Raw genomic sequence first — 20,059 nt, 5'->3', positions numbered from 1 at the left:
TCCTTTTATGAATGATGACTCGGAGCAGTACATATCATTTGTGCAGTTACTTCACATGGCTGCCTTGAAAAATGCTTCTGTTTCTAGCTTTTCTGGAAAAACTCAACATAACTGTAGGGCACTGACCACAGACTTATATTCACATTGCTAATGGATATTCAAACTGCAGCTTGAGTGTACTTGGCAATGCCCTTCTGTTCTACCCATTTTCCCCAATGAATTAACTTGCAAGTGACACTAATTAGAAACCATTCTTCTTATGGGCATTTCAGTTCCATAGTTGCGCTCATTTCCTCAGTTGCTTGCAACCAAGGACGAGGAGAAGGCTGAGATACTTAATGCCTTCTTTACCTCTGTCTTTAATAGTCAGACCAGCTACCCCCAGGGTGTTCAGCTTCTTGGGCTGGAAGATAAGAATGGAGAACAGAACAACTCCCCTGTAATCCAGGAGGAAGTAGTTAATGATTTGCTTATGCACCTGGACACGCATAAGTCTATGGGGCCGGATGGCATTCACCCAAAGGTTCTCAGGGAGCTGGCAGGAGAGCTCACCAAGCCTCTCTCCATTATCTATCAACAATCCTGGTCAACAGGAGAGGTGCCAGATGACTGGAGGGTGGCCAATGTGACGCCCATCTACAAGAAGGGCTGGAAGGAGGATCCCGGAAACTACAGGCCTGTCAGCCTGACCTCGGTACCGGGAAAGATCATGGAGAGGATCATCCTGAGTGAGCTCTCAAGGCAAGTGCAGGGCAGCCAAGGGATCAGGGCCAGCCAGCATGGGTTTATGAAAGGGAGGTCCTGCCTGACCAACTTGATCTCTTTCTATGACCATGTGACCCGCTTTCTCGATGAGGGGAAGGCTGTGGATGTTGTCTACCTGGACTTTGGTAAGGCCTTTGACACCGTCCCTCACGGCATTCTCCTGGAGAAACTGGAGAATCATGGCATAGACAAGTGTACCCTCCGCTGGATAAAAAACTGGCTGGATGGCCGTGCCCAGCGAGTTGTGATTAATGGAGCAAAATCTGGTTGGCGGCTGGTCATCAGTGGTGTCCCTCAGGGCTCAGTTTTGGGGCCAGTCTTGTTCAATATCTTCATTGATGATCTAGACAAGGGGATTGAGTGCACCCTCAGTAAGTTTGCGGATGACACCAAGCTAGGTGGGAGTGTTGATCTGCTTGAGGGTCGGAAGGCTTTACAGAGGGATCTGGACAGGTTGGCTCAATGGGCCAAGGCCAATGGGATGAGGTTTAATAAGGCCAAGTGCCGGGTCCTGCATTTTGGTCACAACAACCCCAAGCAACGCTACAGGCTTGGGGAAGAGTGGCTGGAAAGCTGCCCGGCAGAAAAGGACCTGGGGGTGTTGGTGGACAGCCGGCTTAACATGAGCCAGCAGTGTGCCCAGGTGGCCAAGAAGGCCAGTAGCATCCTGGCTTGTATCAGGAATAGCGTGGCCAGCAGGAGCAGGGAAGTCATCGTGCCTCTGTACTCGGCACTGGTGAGGCCTCACCTCGAGTACTGTGTTCAGTTTTGGGCCCCTCACTACAGGAAAGACATTGAAGTGCTGGAGCGTGTCCAGAGGAGAGCCACCAAGATGGTGAGGGGTCTGGAGAACAAGTCCTATGAGGAGAGGCTGAGGGAACTGGGCATGTTTAGTTTGGAGAAGAGGAGGCTGAGGGGAGACCTCATTGCCCTCTACAACTACCTGAAAGGAAACTGTAGAGAGGCGGGGGTTGGCCTCTTCTCCCAAGGGAATAACGACAGGACCAGAGGAAATGGTATGAAGCTACGGCAAGGGAGGTTTAGATTAGATATTAGGAAGAATTACTTTACTGAGAGAGTGGTCAAGCACTGGAACAGCCTGCCCAGGGAGGTGGTGGAGTCGCCATCCCTGGAGGTATTTAAGAAACGTGTAGACATGGCTCTTCAGGGCATGCTCTAGTGCCCGGGATTGTTGGTTTGTGGTGGGGTGTTGTGTGAGGTTGTGGGTGTGGGGTTTAGTTGGTGGGTGCTTTTTTTTTTTTTTGGTGTGGTGTTTTTTTTTGTTGTTGTTTTTTTTGCTTGTTTTTTTTTTTTGTGTGTTGTGGTTTTTTTTGTTTGTTTGTTTGTTTTTTAATGTGGTTGGACTCGATGATCTCAAAGGTCCCTTCCAACCACTAAGATTCTGTGATTCTGTGATTTACTTTGATACAGTCCCTCCTTTCAGTTTGCCCTCTGAGTCAATGCTACTGTGTTTTGCTCAGCCTGTGCCTTGCCTGCTTTTGTCTATCTGACTGGAAGGAAATAAGATGATTTTTACGTGTACCCTTTTGGTGTGCTTGCTTGTTTCTAGGCAATACAGCTCTCCGCTGTCTGTGCCAGATTTTGTAGTCTTGAACAATAACAGTTATCATGCCTGCATCTTCTGAAGTAAAATGTTTGCATTCTTCTTCTACTGCCTTGTTGGTGTTGCCCTCATACTCAATATGTGATTGCACATAGTCGTGAAAGCAACTCCCTGCCTCATGGTATTGTCGCAGATGGAGCGATGCACTTCACTCATAGAGAGAAGCAGCAATACATTTATTGATATATGTCCTGGTTTGAGGTAAAACAGAACTAATTTTCTGTTCAGTAATTTTACTTTTTTAGCTGGGCCTCTTCTAACTAACTAAACTCTGAAATTAACAGCATATTGTTCAGAAACTGTTCACTCTCACAGTGATAAGACCTGATTATGCCAAGGAATAGTATGCAGAGAGGCCCTTGCTTATACTTATTGCTATAACAACCAAGGTCAGGTAAATTTGTTCTTTGCCCCATTGGAGGGTCAGAAGCGGAAAAGCGTAGAGGGGTCACACCTGTAGGGAGGAGCGGACAGGACAGGTGACCCAAAACTGACCAACAGGGTATTCCATCCCATCTGCATCATGCTCAGTATAAAAGCTGAGGGATCAAAGGGTCATCTCTCTTCCTTCAATGGCTGAGGTCTGAGGAGGACCCTGTCTGTTCGTCTGCCTTTGATCCCGATCTGAGCATACCTGACTCCAGATCTGGAATCCAGCTCCTGTCCATCACTGAGTCCAGCCTGGGACATTCCCCTGTGCCTGCTGGTGACGTGATCATCATCCTGGGAGCTTGATATGGTTTTGTATATACTGTATACCTTTTTTTTCCTTTTTTATTTTCTTCTTATTATTTATTATTTCATTATTTATTAATATTTTCATTAAATTAGTTTAAGTTTTTTTCTAAACTCATAAATCTCTTTAATCTCTTCCTCTCCTCTCTTTTCCTTAGAGGGGGGAGGGAGGGGCCATCTGTCATTCTGATTGGTCAATCTGGTCAAAACCACGACAGATTTATTGGCACCGAACGTGGGGCTCGACTGTGGTACGACTAGAGCTCTGGTAGATTGTCTGAATAGTTTGAATTCCAGCTTTCTCAGGGATTAAAACAGACAGCTCACATCATGTTTTTAGACAGAATATTGTATCATAGCTTGATGGGGATTTCGTCCAGGTTACTTGATTCGGCACTGTATGATTTGCCTTATGTGTTGTATAATTTACTTGCTCTTTGTGTCTGTATGCGGTGGTTCAAACGTGGTATTCTGGTATTGTGTTTGATTCTGATCCATACCGTGATTGAATGGCTGGTTTCTTTACCTAGATTCCTCGGGCATTTCGTACTGAATTTTGTTGCTAATTATACTTCGAATTTTACCTTGGGAATGTTTACTTCACCCTTTACTGCTCAGGTGAAATTGTCATCATCAGAGACAGAGGATGCAGCCCCTTTGGATAGCGTGAATGACAGCTGCATTCCTAAAATCATTATTTTAGTGTTGATATTGCTGAATGGGCTGCAGGGGTGGTTTCTCTTTAAATCTCGGTGCGGAAATATGATATGCACTGACACTGACCTTACTCAGACTTCATGGCACCGGTACAAGTTGCTCCGGTGACCAGAAGGAAAAGGAGGAGGTCAGTTCAGCCCTCTGTCCCTTGTGACAAAGACCAAGTAAAGCCAGACAGCAGGGGAGAGGACTCTTCTGATGGAGATGCAGAGGAGGGTCCTTCTAAAGCTGATAAGGGAGAGGCTCCTGCGCCAGTAAAGGAGGAGGACTCAGATACAGAGATAATCATTAAATCCTTCTCTATGAAGGATTTGCGAAATATAAGAAAGGATTTTAGCCATAATGATGGTGAGACACTTGTCTCCTGGTTGCTCCGATGCTGGGATAATGGAGCTGGTTGCATGGAATTAGACGGTGCAGAAGCTAAGCAGTTAGGAAACCTGTCCAAAGAGGCCGGTATAGATAAAGCTCTTGGGGAAAAGTCACAGACTCTCAGTCTCTGGAGACGACTCTTATCAGCTGTAAAGGACAGATACCCCTTTAAGGATGATATTGAATGCTGCCCAAGTAAATGGACCAATGTAAAGAAAGGTATTAAGTACCTGAGAGAAATGGCTGTGAAAGAGGCGATTTATGGTGACTGCCTCCAGCCAGGAGGAGAGGGCTAACCGAGTTTATTGGACTGTGTGGATTCGATGGCCTGGCACATTAGAGCCACAAAAGTATAGAGCCCTGGTGGACACAGGTGCACAGCGTACCCTATTGCCATCGAATCATAGAGGGACAGAACTTTTTAGTATTTCTGGTGTGACAGGTGGGTCTCAAGAACTGACTGTACTGGAGGCCAAAGTGAGCCTAACTGGGAATAAATGGGAGAAGCACCCCATTGTGACTGGCCCAGATGCTCCATGCATCCTTGGCATAGACTACCTCAAGAGAGGGTATTTCAAAGACCCAAAAGGGTATCAATGGGCTTTTGGTATAGCAGCTGTAGAGACTGAGGACATTACACAGCTGCCTACCTTACCTGGCCTTTCAGATGACCCTTCTGCTGTGGAATTGCTGAAGGTTAAAGAACAGCAGGTGCCAATTGCTACTGCCACAGTGCATCGGCGACAGTATCGCACGAACCGAGACTCCCTGATTCCCATTCAGAACCTGATTCGTCGGCTGGAGACCCAAGGAGTGATCAGCAAGACTCGCTCACCCTTTAACAGCCCGATATGGCCAGTGTGAAAGTCTGACAGAGACTGGACATCAACAGTAGACTATCGTGGCCTGAATGAAGTCACACCACCACTGAGTGCTGCTGTGCCAGACATGCCAGAACTGCAATATGAACTGGAATCAAAGGCAGCCAAGTGGTATGCTACAATTGACATTGCTAATGCCTTTTTCTCTATTCCTTTAGCAGCAGAGTGCAGGCCACAGTTTGCTTTCACCTGGAGGGGTGTCCAGTATACCTGGAATGGACTGCCCCAGGGGTGGAAACACAGCCCTGCTATTTGCCATGGACTGATCCAGACTGCACTGGAGAAGGGTGGAGCTCCAGAACACCTGCAATACATTGATGACATCATTGTGTGGGGTAACACAGCAGAAGAAGTTTTCAAGAAAGGTAAGAAAGTAATCGAGATTCTTCTGAAAGCAGGTTTTGCTGTGAAAAGGGGTAAGGTCAAGGGACCTGCACGAGAGATACAGTTCTTAGGAATTAAATGGCAAGATGGTCATCGGCAGATCCCAATGGATGTGATTAACAAAATAGCATCTATGTCCTCACCTACTAACAAAAAAGAAACACAAGCCTTCTTAGGCATTGTAGGTTTCTGGAGAATGCATATTCCAGGTTATAGTCAGTTTGTGAAACCTCTCTATGAAGTGACTCGAAAGAAAAATGAGTTAGTTTGCATGGGGTCCTGAGCAACGACAAGCTTATGAGCAAATTAAACAAGAGATTGTGTGTGCGGTAGCACTTGGACCAGTCCGAAGAGGACAGGACATTAAAAATGTGCTCTATACTGCAGCTGGAGACAATGGCCCTACCTGGAACCTATGGCAAAAAGCACCAGGGGAAACTCGAGGTCGACCCCTAGGATTCTGGAGTCAGGGATACAGAGGATCTGAAGCCAACTATACTCCAACTAAGAAAGAAATCTTGGCAGCATATGAAGGAGTTAGAGCTGCTTCAGAGGTAATTGGTACTGAAGTACAGCTCCTCCTGGCGCCCCGATTGCCAGTGTTGGGCTGGATGTTCAAAGGTAAAGTTCCTTCTACTCATCATGCCACCAATGCTACCTGGGGTTGCCTTAGTTTCCTAAGTGGGTTGCCTTAATCACACAGCGAGCTCAAATAGGAAACCCAAATCGTCCAGGAATTGTAGAAGTGATCACAATCTGGCCCGAAGGCAGAGACTTCACAGTGCCACTAGACAAGGTGGTGACTCATGCTAAGGAAGCCCCACCATATAATGAACTCCCAGAAGATGAGGAAGAGCATGCTCTGTTCACTGATGGATCTTGTCGTATTATAGGAAAACATCGAAACTGGAAAGCTTCTGTATGGAGTCCTACATGACAAGTTGCAGAAGCAACTGAAGGAGAAGGTGAATCAAGTCAATTTGCAGAGGTAAAAGCTCTCCAGCTGGCCCTAGACATTGCTGAACGAGAAAAGTGGCCAATGCTCTATCTCTATACTGACTCATGGATGGTGGCAAATGCTCTGTGGGGATGGTTAAAACAATGGAAGCAGAGCAACTGGCAGCACAGAGGTAAACCCATTTGGGCTGCTGACATATGGCAAGATATCGCTGAACGGCTAGGGAAACTAGTCATGAAAGTACGTCATGTAGATGCTCATGTACCCATGAGTCGAGCCACTGAGGAACATCGAAACAATCAGCGAGTGGACCAGGCTGCTAAGATTTTCCAGACAGATTTGGACTGGGAACATGAAGGTGAACTATTTTTAGCTCTGTGGGCCCATGACAGTTCAGGTCATCAAGGAAGAGATGCAACATACAAATGGGCCTGGGACCGAGGGGTGGATTTAACCATGGACACTATTGTGCAGGTTATCCACGATTGTGAAACATGCGCCGAAATCAAGCAAGCAAAAAGGTTAAAACCTTTGTGGTATGGGGGACGATGGCTGAAATATAAGTACGGAGAGTCTTGGCAAATAGACTACATCACACTCCCTCAGACACGCCAGGGTAAGCGTTCTGTGCTTACAGTGGTGGAAGCAAGCACCGGATGGTTGGAAACCTATGCCGTACTCCATGCCACTGCCCGGAATACCATCCTGGGCCTTGAAAAGCAAGTCTTGTGGCGACATGGTACTCCAGAGAGAATTGAGTCAGACAATGGGACTCATTTCAAAAACAATCTGATAAGTAGTTGGGCAAAAGAACATGGCGTTGAGTGGGTACATCATATCCCCTATCATGCACCAGCTTCTGGGAAAACTGAGCAATACAATGGATTATTGAAAACCACCCTGAAAGCAATGGGGGTTGGAACCTTTAAACATTGGGACAAGCATCTAGCACAAGCTAACTGGTTAGTTAACGCCAGGGGATCCATCACTTGAGCTGGTCCTGCTCAATCAGACCTTTTACATAATGTAGAAGGGGATAAAGTCCCTGTGGTGCATGACAGGAATATGTTGGGGAAAACTGTATGGGTTTTTCCTACTTCAGGCAAAGGCAAACCCATTCGTGGGACTGCTTTTTGCCCAAGGACCTGGATGTACTTGGTGGGTGATGCTGGAGAATGGAGAAATTCAATGTGTACCTCAAGGAAATTTAACCCTTGGTGAGAATATTAAATTCTGAGCTGTATGATGTTAATTGTTATATAATACTAACATTATTCAATAAGTGTTTTTCAGGATAAATAGTGGTGGTGAAACCTGAGCTAGCTTCTTCAAGCGATGTCCAGCAAACTCTTCAAGAGGGACATGCTACCTGTGGATATGGACCACAATGAATTTCATATCATCTTTTCTGCCCTGAGAGTCTGCTATGACAAAAACCTGCAATTATGGACTAAAAGAACTCAATGAACTTTTGTATATAAAGATAAATCATAAATAAGGGACTTCTGTATATATATTTGTATTTATTTGATGGATAAGAAGTAATAATAATCAGAGCACGATGCAAATGGTATGGAATAAGGGGTGGAATGTCCTGGTTTGAGGTAAAACAGAACTAATTTTCTGTTCAGTAATTTTTCCTTTTTAGCTGGGCCTCTTCTAACTAACTAAACTCTGAAATTAACAGCACACTGTTCAGAAACTGTTCACTCTCACAGTGATAAGACCTGATTATGCCAAGGAATGGTATGCAGAGAGGCCCTTGCTTATACTTATTGCTATAACAACCAAGGTCAGGTAAATTTGTTCTTTGCCCCATTGGAGGGTCAGAAGCGGAAAAGCGTAGAGGGGTCACACCTGTGGGGAGGAGCGGACAGGACAGGTGACCCAAAACTGACCAACAGGGTATTCCATCCCATCTGCATCATGCTCAGTATAAAAGCTGAGGGATCAAAGGGTCATCTCTCTTCCTTCAATGGCTGAGGTCTGAGGAGGACCCTGTCTGTTCGTCTGCCTTTGATCCCGATCTGAGCATACCTGACTCCAGATCTGGAATCCAGCTCCTGTCCATCACTGAGTCCAGCCTGGGACATTCCCCTGTGCCTGCTGGTGACGTGATCATCATCCTGGGAGCTTGATATGGTTTTGTATATACTGTATACCTTTTTTTTCCTTTTTTTTTTTTTCTTATTAATATTTATTATTTCATTATTTATTAATATTTTCATTAGTTTTGTTTTTTCTAAACTCATAAATCTCTTTTATCTCTTCTTCTCCTCTCTTTTCCTTAGAGGGGGAGGGAGGGGCCATCTGTCATTCTGATTGGTCAATCTGGTCAAAACCACGACAATATAAAACAGGGATTTAACAAAGTTTGATGGTAAATGCAACAGTGTTTAAACAAGATTCAAGATGACAAGGCACACTTGGTTATTTACTGCATAGAGGACAGGGTCAGACAGAACTGTCAGGGAGACCCTCCCGTTGAGTCATGAGGTTCAGAAACTCCTTCTCAGAGAGGAGTCTAGGTGTGTCTGGATCTAATCCTAGTCCCAGACTTGGGTAACGGTTTATGTCTGAAGGATTATTTGTGCACAATCAATCCTTTATATCACTTAGCTAAGATATCAAAGTTTAGTATGCTATTAGTCACTTACTGAGGATCTGTTGCGGCAAGGAATCTCTGAATCTTGAGAAGTAACCTTGAGCAGCGTCCCTACTCAAGGGGAGATCCTGGCGTGCAGGAGAGCTCAAAGGGCTCTTGGGCTGTTCACTATTTATGGGGATAAGACGATTGACCTATAGTCATATTTGCATATTGACCACAGTACCAGCATTGCTCAAGTTAGCCCTTGGCTATTATGTTGTTATCTGTCTCCCCGAAACCACCTTTGAGCCCCGGATGCTGCCATCATGACTAGATGCACCCATTATGACTACCACAGGTGGTTATTGCTTGGGCAGGGTTACAGGAGATGAAGATCAGGTTGGCACCTGGGCAGCGGGGGGAGCACACTGTCACAGGTATCCAGAGTTGTGGACTCTCACAACAATGTCTCAGATATGAAGAGCAAAAAATATATAGAAGGTCTGCCAGAATACTATATCTGCTCTCTTAGCTCTGTTGTCACTCCTTATCAATAGCAAATTTCAGACCTGTTAAGTACAAAAGACCCAAAGCCTCATAAACTGTGAGGTTACACAACAAGAGCAACTCTTTGACCACTAAATCTTTATGAGATCTCATGAAGAGCATCCCACAACACTACTTGCTGTGTAAGAAAATTGCTGTCCAGTCCAGCTAGACTGAATCAGGGGAACATTTCCTTCTAATCTCAAATTGGATAGTTGGTATCCTCTTCAATTACCTACTTGTTAGAAGCTTTTAAAGTGGGCCTGGTATACATTGTTTGGTTCTGATGTAGTTTATAAAGGCCTATGACAAATCCAACTCCTGACTTCTGAAAACTATACTGAGTTGTTTTCTCCTTAGCTGCAACAAGAAAATCCAAGAGTAGGAGGAGGGTGTTTGTCATATTTTTTGAAAGTATATTGTAAGTAGAGTTGCATAAGTCTTGGTGGTATTTACCTCAGCTGCCCTAGACTGTGCACCAGTTTGTTATTTAATGAAATCTCATGGTTTCTAAATAGAGTGTTTGCATTTACCCTATTTGTGCTCCTGCCAATCCCCCTCATACTTGTTGTCATCTGTGGTTTTTGCTGTTCGGCAGGAGTATGTGCTTTTTGGAGATCAGCTTCTGGTCCTGCAGCCCAGAGACAAGGGTTGCCATCATAGGATCATAGAATGGTTTCTGTTGGAAGGGACCTTAAAGATCATCTAGTTCCACCCCTCTGCCATTGGCAGGGGCACCGCCCACTACACCAGATTGCTCAAAGCCCCATCCAACCTGGTCTTGAACACTTCCATCCCACCAATTAATGGAAGCTGAATCTGTCCAAGCTCTGTTAGGTGGGCATCATTTCCTGTTTAGTTTCCTATGGAGTGTCATCCTGTGTTAAAATATCTCATGGATTCTGCATAATCTTCCTATAATCTTTCTTTTGTTTAGGTTCAGAGATGTGATTACAATTCTTCCCCTCCACCTCCAGTACTCTTTTGAGAGAGCATAACTTGTGTTTCCTGCTAGAGAGAACCATTGTGCTGAGTGAAAACTATAAGCTGGTGCACCGATAAATGATTAACACATATGTAGTAAATTGAAGAAAATTGCCACAGAGGTCAGGCATTGTTTTGATTTTGGGTTTTAGGTCTTTTTATTCTTTAGTAGTTGTTTCTGGCTGTCAGTAGATATCCAGCTTGCCTAAATAAGATAATAATGAAAAACTTCTTGCCGCTTTTTAACAGAAAAGATGATACAGAAAAAGAATTGACTGCTGCTTAAAAAAAAAGTAATATTTTTTGTTGCTGTCAAAGGAACAGGTGTCCTTAGAATAGCTTCATTTCTTTACATGCTTTCAAGTGCCAGTGCATGTATTTACTGCAGCTTGTTCCATTTCTGCTGCTCAAAATACTTCTTTTTCTCCTCATTCTTAAATGAACTGATGACTGGTTTCTACTCAGAGAAATTAGAGGTGTCTCCTGTGTCACTGAAACAGACCAATAGTATGAGGACCTGAAATCAGACACCTGGAAAGCAAATTAAACTTTAGGATTAGAACCCTAATCTGTGTTTATCAGAAATCTCTGTTTTAAACTCTGTTTGATTTCAGGATAAGATAGGGAAGAGGGGCTGACAATTTTACCACAGATTTACTAGCACAGTAGTCTATGCTGGTTGACTGCACTGTTAAACTGGGGCCTCGCACTAGTTCTAGTGTCATCCTGCTAGAGCAGACTTTCCTACCTGGAAGGAACCCGTGTGCATTAAAAACCAGGTCATCAATTGATATTTGCAGTTAATATTCTCTCAGAAAGTCTGGTGAGAAGTGAATTTGCCATGGAGACTGATCTCTTGGGGTAAGTAGATAGTGCATGTTTTCTGAATAAATTGGGGCATCCAGCACTGAATAAAAGGCCGTTGGCAAATGCTAGTACCTCCAAAACCAACAGAGTCTGTTTGGTTTCAGCCTTTCTAGTGAGCTATGGGTGTAAACGAAGATGTGCCAAAGGATTTTATCCAGCTCAAGTCTGAAAAGCTCTCTGTAGATGAAGTGTCAGAGCTGGTCATTTCACCATACTGTGGGGCAGTTTCTCTGTTCATTGGTGAGTTTAATGTTTCTGATCTGGATCTCTGGGTGTGTTAATAGTCTAATAAATGGAATCTAGATTATCCACACCCCAAACTCGTGCTTCTCAAATAAATAAATTCCTGGACTGAACTCAGGATGTTTAGAAAATGCATTCTGAATTATTTAGAACAAGACCATGGCAGCTTTTAAACAGTTGCATATTAAAAAGTTGCAATAGCATCTTAGCAGTTACCACAGAAGCTGTCCCAGCCTTGGGCACTACAGATTGCAGACTTGTGTAATCTGTAGACTAAATTCTTCCTTGTATATTATAGATTTCTCTTGTTCAAAGAGAACACAGCCATGATTAGGGAGGGTCATTTATGTTTGCACAGTGCTTACCTTGGCCGTAGTGGGTTTTACTCAGTATTTATTGGTACTTTTGGTTGATAATTTGTTTGTGTTTAGGTGCTACGAGAAATAATTTTGAAGGGAAAAAAGTGATTCACTTAGAGTATGAAGTGTAAACTTCAATGGCAGAGACCAAAATAAAGAAAATCTGCAGACATGTTAGAAATGGCCATCAGTCAAACATATTGCAGTGCACCATAGACTTGGGTATGTATGGCCAGACCACATCCTTCTGCAAGTGGAATATTAATTCTTGTCTGGTGCATGGTTGTGCTTACATAGTTGCAGGATGTGCAGGAGTCTAGATAAACTGTAATGCAGTAAAGCTGGCTGCAGGATCAAGCTCTTGCTGCACAGCTAAGTTTCAGAAATAGTCTTTTTCAAAATTTGTGTTTTGGTAGTGTTTGCCGGAATCCATATTTAGACTGTAGGAACCTTGATGCTGGTGTGATGGTTTGAAAGTGTGGAGAAGGGATTGAGATCTTGTTGCTGGGAAGGGGATGCTGTTGGTTTTTTGCTTTTTTTTAGAGGCATGAAGTTGGCACCACTTTGTTTTTTCTTCTTTCTTCCATTGAGGTGTCACAGAATGTTGGTTTCTTATTGTCAGATTTAAGTCAAATTATGCCATAGGGAACCTGAAAGCTTAGACTGTGGGGAGGGAGAGAGACATGGTAATTGCTAGCTGTGCTTGTAGGAGAACCTTCTGTTGTTCCTTGAGTCTTGGATAAGCATTTTCTGGTGGGTTTAAAAACATGGAATACTGGCGTCTGACATACTCTTGACCCTTCACTGTTCATCAGATTTCTCACTGAAACTAGCAGGATTTGCAGAGCATGTTGCAAATGCTTGTTTCCTTTTCTCTCAGCAGAAGGATCTTAGGAGGTGATCGCAAAGGGTAATATTAGCCTCTGAGGGGTAGTTTCCTTAGATTTCCTCTATAGTCAACAGAGAGAGCGATTCTCTCAAGAGCAGCTCAAAGCATTTAAGCTTAGTTTTTTCCTCTGAGCTGTTTGCCAGAGGAGTCTTACTATAGAGGAAGGGTTGGAAGGCAGCTTTTGTGAATACTACGCTTGTGAGGAGCAAAACAAAACCTTGTGCTACTTCTATTAACTAAGTTTGTAAAAAAACAGCACACCAAGCAGGAAAAAGTTCATAATTTGAAATCAGAATTTGTCAAAAATTAAGTTTAATTGTAAAATCTGCATAGTTTGAAGCACTTAATTTTTTCTTTCACTAATTCTTGTGCAAACTGAGACGACTTCTCAGGTTTTCAGCTAAGAATTGGCTGTTCCTGACCTGTTATTGTTCATTATTAAGCCAGCTTCCAGTGATTTTCCTATGCATTGTTTCAAGTTAGCAATTTTCTCCTCTTAGTTCCACGGACTTTATTTAAAAAAGAAGAATAGAAGAAAAAAAGGCTATGGCTGGTGGGTTTATTTATTCTACAGCATGGAATTCTCACATATGGTACTGATTTTGGTTGTGGTTTTCTTTCTTTTAAAAAGTGTATAATCTTTTGGACATGACTTGACACTTGCTCAGTATGAATGAGTCAGGAGAGTTTGTGGCCAAAATACTGACGTGACATGACCACAACTTTTGGGTGCTCTTGATGTTAAGCATTATCTAAAGCTGCTGTTGTTCCTCTTCTCTCCCTAGTGTGGTTCCAATAACTGAAGCAAGTGTAATTATTGTAGTCTTCTCCACACAGAGCAAAATCCCTTGAAGCTGTAATGTACTGCATCAACACCTTAAAAGCATCTGTCCCAATATGGAAAAAGGTATGTTTGGGAGAAATTTGGTTCTAGACCTGTTCCAGAGTCTTAGATGGCTGGGCTGGAGGCTGCTGCTGCTCTTAATGGAAGGAGCTGAAGCATTACGGGCAGCAGTTGCTCCTAACAGGATGCCAATGTCTAGCACCAATGAGTTTCTTCTAATGCATCCAGGCCCACCTGTGGCAGGTAGGGCACCTGGGAGGCCCTCCCTTGCCTGTACCATCCAGCTCCTTTTCCTCTCAACTCCATCCTGGGGGTCAAAGTGAAGGAGCCCTGAGCTCTCCTCTTTTGGGTGGCAAAAATTCAGTTCTGCATAGGCTTGTGGAAGAGCCTCGAGTCAGCTCTGCTTTGGACAGCATTGTAGTTTGCAAGTAAAAGCGTCATTTCTTGTCTTTCTGTTTTGCCCTAATCCCCATGGCCTTGAGAAAGCACAACAATGCAACAGCACACAATGAAGGAATGTGCAGAGGTCCCAAAGCTAGTATGGGCACACAACATGTGGAGAGACTAGCCCAGGTCTAGAGTCTCATTGCATAACAACAGTGTTGCATGGAAGTAATGAGCGTTACCTCTGCCTCTTCTCCCAGGCAAAACTTGGAATGTGGTAACAGTGATGTTCTCCACATTGCTCCACTCTTCTGATACCTCTTTCAGGAGACTGGAGTTCTGTGGTCTCAGAAAGAATAATCAGGGGCTCAGAGGGCTCTGAGCTGAATTCACTGCTTAGGACTGGACTGCTGCTGGGTAGTCCAGTCTGTCCTGAAGATGTAATACTTACTGTATTTTGGGTATTGTTGTAATTATTTTTTTAATTTCAACATTTTATATACACTTAAATACTCTCATTCCTAAATATGATGATACAGTAGGTTAACACAGCAACATGTAAAAAGGGCAGTGTTTCAGACATGAGTGCTGTGTACTCTACAGCTTTTACATCATCTCTTCTAGATCTCTTTACTGAAGTGACTTCAGCATAGATGGGCCCTTCTAAATTTAATGGGGTTCAGCCCAAGGTTCAGGATCTGCCCATATGTAAGTCAGTATGTTCTAAGGATGCTGTCCTCTTTTCTGTTTGCCAACTAAGTGTTGTGTAGTCCTGTTGTGATTGGTAAATAACAGCAGGATCGCTGTTGAGTTGTTTGGCCTGGCTTGTGTCTGTATGTAGCGGACTCCCACAATATTTCCCATTCTTTGTTTATATTTTCAGTAGATTTATGACAACAAATATTCTTGGAAAGAAAACAAGGAATGCTTTTTGGGCAAATTCAGAAAAATAACTGTGCTCTTTTTAAAATAAAGTGTTACTGTTCCTAATGAGCATAGTGGTTTAGCTTTGAGTTGTTTTTACAGAGAATCTATGTTTTTAAGCAGTTGTAATAGAAATTTCAATCTGAACAATTTAATTAGGACTGAATGAAATGAATGAGCAATAAGTAGGGTTTTTAAGTGTTCTTGAACCTCCTTTGAAATAATCTCTTTGTGCTTTTTAATATGGAGTTAGTTTTTAAGACAATTTTCCCTAAAATTCTTGGTTGCAAGGTATTTAGTCCTCTGTGATATATACTGCTTTAATGCCTTTATATTGGTAGTCTGTGTTCACTGTCTGCATGGGAGGTCACAACAGGACAATTGGATTATTTTTAAATCTTAAAATCCTGAGTTTAATTTTATATAAATGCAGGATTAGTTTGCAAGCTTTATGCTATTTTGACATTCTTGTAACATGAAAGCTACTTGAAGTAGATTAAACATTTTGGTACAGACAGAGAAGAAAATATAAACTATATGCCAGAGTTATTAACTTTTTATTAGTGGTTACTTTCCAGTAGCTGTGTCTCACAGAAACATTTTTACTGTGCAGCTGATATTACAAGTTATTACATTAAAAAATATGGACAGACCTTGATTCAAAGTTAGATCTAATACTCTACCAGCAACAAACTTGGATTAGCAATAACACACAAACCTGTAACTACTTAATGATGTCTAGACATAATTAATACTGAAGGAGATTTTTTAGCTGTGTAATTGTATGGTGCTGCAGGGGGAAAAAAGCCAGCTGCTATTACAAACAAAGGCAACTATAAGAATAAGTTTAATTAGTTTTAGTACTTTGACTTTAGACCAGTTAGGATTCAGTCATCAAAATGGATTAGTTTTTCCAAAGGAAAGTGCATCTATTGAACTTTTTCCAGTTTATATATGTATTTATATTCACATCTATGATTTTAATACAGTTTTTCTCTTGTTACTGTTTTGAAACCTAGTTAAAAAGAAAAAGGCTGACATAATATGCCTGTGCTTCCACTGGAAACAATGGGCTAATCATCTGAGTAAGATAATTTTATTTATATTATTGTTCTGTGCTATGATAGTGTTTAGGTGCTAAAAGTTCAAAGTCCCATTGTGTATGGCATTTTTACTCATGCTGAGAGGCAATTTCATCTAGTGTTCATTATCAACGTAGACAAGATAGATATAAAGGAAGGGGAATGAGGTAAAGAGAAGTAAAATGACTTGCTCAAGCTGATATATCATTACATCACACAACACTTAAGCCTCAGCTGTATAATCCATTTCATTGTGTCTGCAGTAAAAAAATCTACAAACAGCTGCTAGCTGAACAAAATAAAACCAGAAAATTAGACAATGATCTTTTTTTTTCCCAGTGATCTCAATCAGTTTTAATGCTTCATGATGATTACTGTATCCTGCTTAAGTAAAACCCAGTGAAACACACAACTTCAAGCAGAAGCATGGTTAAGCTGTGCTTATAAGCTTACTGATGCACTTTCCTCAATGGAAGTGAGCACGTCCTTGCTCTGTAGGACAGCAGCTGCTCCTTGTGTGCATATACATATGCAGCCTCCAAACCATGTGGGCCCTGTTATCTAGGCAGAACTGAGGAAGTTCAAGGTTGAATTTTCTTTTGCTTTGTAGTTTGGATAGAAGCCCTCTACTATCTGAATGTTAATTTACTGGGGATTGTACAGAATCTTGAGTACAGATCACTTCGTCTGTCAAATAATTTTTTGGTTTTAGAGAAAAAAAAAAGAAAGAAGAAAACTGTTTCCCATTTTTGGTGTTCATTTTTCCATGTTCATGTTTGCTGTTATCGTGCAACTAATTAGTGTATTAATTTCACAAAAATAAATGCCTAAGTTGCTTTGTGGTGGATGGTTTATGAATTAAGTAACACCTATGCAGCACTTGCATACTGGTGCTGTGCTTTGATACAGAAAACTAGTGGTATTTAGAACAGTTTGTATTTGGTGCCCTATGATCAAGGCAATTCCTGTGGATTCACTGTGTTGCACTTGTGCCTCTCTAGTACTGCAGTCTCCTGGAAGATTTATCCAGAGTGACCTTAAGTGCACCTTCCCCATCAGCAATGCAGCTGGGAAGGAGGATGCAGAAAAGAAGAGAAAGAATAATTTTGTACTTCCCCACAGTGACCAGGAACAATGAATGGAAGAGATGATGTACTGAGTCACAGCTGAGGGTTACAATGTGCATACACTGCCATGGTCAAAACAATGAAATGTCATTTTGTGTCCCTAGCTGTGCATGAGGCAAGTACTGCTTTGTTCTGGAACAATGATGTATCAGTGTTGTGTAACTTTGGGTTCTTCAGCTGGCATCTAAAAGCAAAATGGAAAAGCCCCTAGAAGGGATGATGTGCATAATTAGAGGTAAAATGTATCTTGCTGAAATTTAAGTCCATACTCCAAACTCAGTGTTCCATCTCTCTCTGCTAGGGAGATATTATCTTAAGAGGGCAAATTACTCTGTTCTAAGATAGCTGCCTAAGGCTATGTCTAGAAGTGCTTCCAAATTTCCAGGCCAGGGGATGAATCCCAGCTGCGTCTGCATGTCAAGGAACGATGTGGCTGCACATGTCCTGGTTCCTACACACACAGGACTAGGCTGCTGGATGAGGACTACCTTGTGTACACAGCAGTGTGCCCAGGTGGCCAAGAAGGCCAACGGCATCCTGGCCTGTATCAGGAATAGCATGGCCAGCAGGAGTAGGGAAGTGATCGTGCCTCTGTACTCAGCGCTGGTGAGGCCTCACCTTGAGTACTGTGTTCATTTCTGGGCCCCTCACTACAGGAAGGACATTGAGCTGCTGGAGCATGTCCAGAGGAGAGCCACCAAGCTGGTGAGGGGTCTAGAGAACATGTCATACGAGGAGAGGCTGAGGGAACTGGGCATGTTTAGTTTGGAGAAGAGGAGGCTGAGGGGGGACCTCATTGCCCTCTACAACTACCTGAAAGGAGGCTGTAGAGAAGTGGGTGTTGGCCTCTTCTCCCAAGGGAATAATGGCAGGACCAGAGGAAATGGTCTGAAGTTGCAGCAGGGGAGGTTTAGATTAGATATTAGGAAGAATTACTTTAGTGAGAGAGTGGTCAGGCACTGGAACAGCCTGCCCAGGGAGGTGGTGGAGTCGCCATCCCTGGAGGTATTTAAGAAACGTGTAGACATGGCACTTCAGGGCATGCTCTAGTGCCCGAGATTGTTGGTTTGTGTCTGTTTGTGGGTGGGTGTGGTGTGTGGTTGTGGGCATTTGTTTTGGTTTGGTTTTGGTGTTCTGGGATTTTTTTGTTTTGTTTTGTTTTTGGTGTGGTTTTGTTTTTGGTTGGTTTTTTTTTTTTTTTAGTTTGTTTTTTTTTTTTTTCTGTTGGTTGGACTCGATGATCTCAAAGGTGATTCTGTGATTCTGTGTTCTGCTGAGGTCCGTGAGTGGGATGATAGGCAGCTGCAGATCAATATACAACGTAGTCCTAGCTTTCTAGGACAAGTCCAGCTGTTGCCTTGGCTATTAACCTTGGGAGGTTAATCCCACCCCTCTATGGCTCTTCTAGCTGTGTCACAGCATGCTGCAGAGATGGTGGCTCCAGGCACAGACAGATGTTCCCAGAAACAGATGCTGCAGACCAGATGGTAAACATGACTTGAGTATAGATATGCCAATGAGTGGTGTTTGTGGGAAGGAATATCTCATGTTTAGAAGAACTGTGGGAAGAATGACCGCAATATTCCTGGACCTTGTCCTTACCAACAAGGAGCCGGTGGGGAATGTCAAGCTCAAGGCTTGGCTGCAGTGATCATGAAATGGTAGAATGCAAGATCCTTCGGGCAGCTAGGAGGGCTGCAAGCTCACTACCCTGGACTTCAGGAGAGCAGACTTTGGCCTCTTGAGGGACCTGCTTGGCAGAGTAACATGGGATAAAGCCCTGGAGGGGCCAAATGAAGCTGGTTAGTATTCAAGTATCACCTCCTCCAAGCTCAGGAGTGGTGTATCCCAAGAAAGAAGTCAAGCAAATCTTGCAATTTGTCAAAAAGTCAAGCAAGTCTCAGAAATGAGAAACAGTATGTTCTGTTCACTGATGGATCTTGTTGTATTGTAGGAAAACATCGAAAGTGGAAAGCTGCTGTATGGATTCCTACATGATGAGGGACATCAAGGACAAAAAGAAAAACTTCTATAAGTATGTCATGGATAAAGGCTAGATGAGGGAAAATGTGGGCCCTCTCCAGAAGGAAACAGGAGACCTGATCGCCCAGGATATGGAGAAGGCTGAGGTACTCAATGACTTTTTTGCCTTGGTCTTCACTGGCAAGGGCTCCAACCAAGTTGCAGAAGGCAAAAACAGTGGCTATGAGAATGAAGAACCATACACTGTAGGAGAAGAGCAGGTTTAAGACCACCTAAGGAACCTGAAGGTACACAAGTCCATGGGACCTGATGAGATACCTCTGCAGGTCCTGAGGGAACTGGCAGATGAAGTTGCCAAGCCACTATCCATCATATTTGAGAAGTCATGGCAGTCCGGTGAATTTCCCGCTGACTGGAAAAGGGGAAACATAACCCCCATTTTTAAAAAGGGAAAAAAGGAAGACCAAAGGAATTACAGGCCAGTCAGTCTCACCTCTGTGCCTGGCAAGATCATGGAGCAGATCCTCCTGGAATCTCTACTAAGGCACATGGAAAATAAGGAGGTGATTGGTGACAGCCAACATGGCTTCACCAAGGGCAAGTCATAGAATCATAGAATTGCCTAGGTTGGAAGGGACCTTTCAGATCATCTAGTCCAATCATCAACCCAACACTGACAAAATCCATCACTAAACCATATCGCTAAGCACATAAGGAAAGTATAACTTGGGGGAGGTCCAGAGGAGTGCCACGAAGATGATCAGAGGGCTGGAGTACCTCTCCTATGAAGACAGGCTGAGAGAG

The 20,059-nt window shown here is 43.1% G+C and overlaps 1 pseudogene; it reads left to right on the top strand.

Moving 5' to 3' along the window:
• The first annotated feature begins 11,539 nt into the window (after positions 1-11,539).
• LOC141476707 (molybdopterin synthase catalytic subunit-like) lies at positions 11,540-15,092 on the top strand (annotated as a pseudogene).
• Positions 15,093-20,059: the final 4,967 nt, after the last annotated feature.

This window comes from Numenius arquata, chromosome W (genome assembly GCF_964106895.1).
Source record: "Numenius arquata chromosome W, bNumArq3.hap1.1, whole genome shotgun sequence".
Classification (NCBI taxonomy): domain Eukaryota; kingdom Metazoa; phylum Chordata; class Aves; order Charadriiformes; family Scolopacidae; genus Numenius; species Numenius arquata.
This window is presented reverse-complemented; position numbering and strand designations above follow the sequence as displayed.